This window comes from Vicugna pacos, unplaced genomic scaffold, assembly GCF_048564905.1.
Source record: "Vicugna pacos unplaced genomic scaffold, VicPac4 scaffold_20, whole genome shotgun sequence".
Classification (NCBI taxonomy): Eukaryota; Metazoa; Chordata; class Mammalia; order Artiodactyla; family Camelidae; genus Vicugna; species Vicugna pacos.
In genome coordinates this window covers 26401368-26405770 of record NW_027328741.1, presented here as the reverse complement: position 1 = coordinate 26405770, position 4403 = coordinate 26401368, and positions in this window count along the sequence as shown.

The window sequence follows — 4403 nt, the reverse complement described above, 5'->3', positions numbered from 1 at the left end:
TCGCTGGCAGTCGGGGACTGGGCAGGAATGTCTGATAGAAGATGGAGGCAGAGCCCCTCCGGGAACAGTGGTGGCCACAGAGCTATCAGGAGCGGGAGCATCTGTCCAGGCTGCTGAGAGGGGGGCCCTCATGAGGCCAGTAGCCCCCCCAAACTAAGCCCTCAGGACAAAGATCCAGCCATTCCTGCAGTGTCACAACAGAGCCAGTCCATCCTCATCACTGTGCCCCTGTGCTCCTTTGTCCTGGGGCCTCTCTTCCCCCTACACCCAGAAGACTCATCTCTCTCTCTTCTCTGAGTGTCCCCTCACTTTACCCATGGTCCCTGCTTCCTAGGCCACCATCTCTGGAGTTGACGATTTGCCCCCTCACACTCTCCGTTTGATCAGGAGCCTGGGTTGACCTCCTTGTGCTCACTTTCCCCCATGAGGTGATTTCTCCTCCTCTCTTGGGAACACCTGGAAAACCCAGTCCATTCCTAGCAGTGCCTGCCACCCTGGCCTCCCTGCTCATCTGCCTCAGTCAGGAGCAGCTGGACCACCAAATCTGTATTGCCTCACCGCCTACCATCAAGACGTCAATGTTGATTCTCCCTCCACCACCCAGTATGGTCATTGTAGGGTCTTCTTCTCCGTCAGCCTGAGCCAGACACCTCCCATTCACCCTACCCCCGGGCTCATACCCGGGCGTGTCTCCACCCCAGGTCCAGCCTCTCTCCTTTATGTGCCCAACTCTAGCCATCCAGCTGCTTCTCCACCAGCCTCGTTGGCCCTCCTTCACCCTCACTGGGGCATCATGCACTGACTTCTCTGCTTTCCTACCTGTCCACGTTCCTCTTACTTCCACTTCCCCACCTTCCAGCTCTGCATCCACAGTCAGCACTCTCTTTATGACAAACAAAACTCCCTTGACCCTTGATCTTTTCATTTCCTCACCAGGACGACTTCCATCTCGGTTCACCCAGCTCTATTTGTTCTGAGCCTGCAGGCAGCAGGCTCTCCCAGCACAGATTTCTAAGACTACAAATCAATGCCCAGCATGTTGCCACTGCCAGGCAATCCTCCAGGATTTCTCTAGTGAGCACATTTCCCCACTTGCCACACAGTGGTGTCAACATTCTATGCTCTCTGCACACCTCTAAGCTTCCCTCTGTCTCTTCCCTGACTCCCAGCAGATGGCCTTGCCTCCTGCTTCAGAGAGAATGACATGTTACTGGAAAGGAACTCGCTCACCTGCAGCAAATCTGCTCACCTCACCTTTTATCTGTCCCTCTCCCACCTGGACTCTAGCTGTAGTTGTTCTTAATTTAGTGAGTTTAGTTGACATATATATACACAGTTAAAAGCTTAGCACACTATAGGCTACCTTCTTGGGCTTACTTTTTCAATTTAACATAGGGTGTATGATGCATCCACTTCGTTGCATGTACCTGCAGTTCATTTGTTTTAACTGATCTTAAATGTTGTGTGTGTGAAAGTAACACAAGGCAAGTGTAAGCCAGGATTCAGGATGCTGGTTACTTCCTGTGAGAAGAGGCCTAGGGCAGGATAGGACACAGTATGTCACTGTCAATAGTCCTGTTCTGGTGCTGGGTGATAGGTTCACAACTGTTTCTTATAATATTAATTTTAATACATAAATACTTCTGACAGGCACCTAAGGTGAGAATGTGTCATGAGCCAAGATATACAATGGATAATATTACATAATTATTGTTATGTAATCTTGTTATAAAATATAATATTCATAATCCTACATTGTTATGTGTTATATATTATATAGATGCATGAATTATATATTATGTATATAAATAACTACATATGTATTATATACTATCTGATAATAAATAAACAGAACATAACATGCTAGTATATCTACTATTGTGTATTATTTAATAAATAATATACTATATCCTGTTATATGACATGGCACCTAATCTTTAATCAAATAAAAATATGTCACTATATGTAATGGTAATTAATAAAATTAAATGAAAATGCCCGCAGCTTTTAACGCCAACACCGCTCCAGCTGTCACTGTCTATCTTCTTCCCTTTCATGGTCGAGGTCCTCACGGTGCTATCTGTTCCCCTTTTCATCTCGTTATCCTGAACCTTCCTCCCCCTCCCATCCCATGCTGCCTTCTTCCCCGTGGTCCCTCTAGTCACCAGCGGCCTCTGGGGCACTGATTTCAGGGCAGTGTCTCAGGCCCAAGCTCACCCGCCTGTCCTCCGCCTCTGCCACTGCTGGTGGGGACGGGGCGGGGGGCAGAGTGCACCTGTTGTCCTGGAAGAGAATACAGCACAGACTCCGTGACCAGCAGGAGGTGAGGCCGGGACCTGCAGGACTGGGGGGAGAGGCAGACTGTCTGCATCCAGACCGGGGGCACTTGGAGTGTGAAGAAGCCCAGTCCTCACTGCCCCTGAAGTGAGGAAAACACCCTCAGGTGAGTTAAAGTGCTTATGACCTAGGTCTGTTGGCTGCAAAGGACAAAGGGGTCCCTAAGGGGAGGTTAGTTGATGTTCTAGGCCCCACAAAGGCCCTAAGGGCTGGCGGGGAAGCAGGCTGGACGCTCCACTGGACCCAGTGTCCCCTCGGGGGTGGGGCCTTCCGGAACAAGCAGAAAGCCCTCAGTCTCTGGGGGAATGCGGCAGTGTGGGAGCATCCCTGCAGTGAGTCAAGTGACGTCAGGGCCTGTGGGATCCGTTTTTATGGCCACATTGAGCCACAGCAGAAGCCACAGCAGGAGTGGATTCCTGTCTCTCCAGCTGACATCCTCGTGTCTGAGTGCCAGGCTTCAGACCCGATCCCCTGGGGTGCTAGGACAGTTATACACAGAGGCGGCTCGGGGAGGCCTCAAGAGGGCTGTACTGGCCTTGCTGTCGACATGATTACACAAAGATCAAACAATCCATCAATGGGAAGAAAATAAGAACCATGGTCACATCTGGACCGCAAGCTTAGATGTGGTATATGGGTGATATTTATCGACAATCTGGCGAGGATCTGGTCAAAGCTAGAGGCCAAGGCAGCAAACCGGTAGTGACACTAAGGAACATCGTGGTGCAGAGGCTGGACTGGGGGTCTGAAGGCTCCTCCCAGGAGGAGCCTCAGTGTTTGGGAGGTGGCTAACGTGCCTGCTTCATGTCACTAGCAAGTGATGCCACCTGCGGAAAATCAGCTATAATCCTGAGCCGGGTCAGCCCTGGGTGATGTGATAAAGGCTCCTACAAGAGGAGGCGCCAGACGGATAGTGAACCAACCAACAGGCTGATGAGTTTCTGGCCTGTGTTTATCGTGCTTTCGCAGCCAAGAATGAGGAGAGAGTTGAATGCTTCACCATGAAGATTTTAACAACTTAAGAGAGTTCCGTGTCTCACTGCATTTCAGTGTCACCCGGAGGAATTCAAGAGGTGTTTAGACCCAGAGGGGACTAACAGCCTCTTGGTTCCTCATCAACCTGACAAACCCACCAGCCCTCTATGGCCAGACCTTGGCAAGTGCCTTCCCTTGTTCTAACAAATCCCTTTCCACTCACGCCTGTGGTATGCTTTTATTTTTGTTTAATTAATGGGAATGAAGATACCTTACAGCCTCTTCAGACCTTTCCTTAGGCCTTCTGCTCTTAGACCCCGGCAAGGGGGCCCGCTGCCCTGGGTCCTGCACTGCAGAGGGTCCCTCTGGCCCTGACACTTCCTCTGGCCACGCCCTCCATGGGGTGGAGTCAGCAGGGCCAAGGGGGCAGGGTCATTGGCTCCATCCCATGCTCTAGAAGCCCAGGACCCCAGATGCCCTGTCTCAGCAGCCCCTGACCCATTCCTAGTGCCTGCACCGGCTCTCCCGGAAGCTCAGATTCCCAGGACTCACAGAGAGGCCAAAGGGCAGCTGTATGTATGGAGGGTATGAGCAGATCCCAAATGTGAGTTTTGAGTGTCCCCCTGTGAACATCCAAGGCCACTTGTGGCAAGGGATGGACCCAGCATTGGGAAGAAAAGGATCAGGCTAGTGGTCAGAGACTGGGAATCAGCTCTCCCCACACGCTCACTTTCTTTGCCGGACTCCCCTGTGTCTTGGAATTCTAAATTTGAACCTGGTCTTCCCCCTTATAATGAACGTATATTTGTAAAGGCAGGACTTTAGAACCTACTGCACTTAACATGTTTACATGTACAGGATGTGAGCTCCCAGGTATGCTCTGGCCTGCACTTCCAAAGGTCCAGAGCAGTTATGTTGGCTCTACTGAGACTGTAATTGGTAAAGACCATCTCCAGAGAGGAGAGCTCCTGCTTCACGCTCCAAAGTCAGGATCTTCTGAGTGGATAAAACAATGGACACTGTGACCCTCAATTGTAAATTGATTTAGAATAACGCCAAAGTGTGTAAGACGTGTGTGTGTGCACGCACGC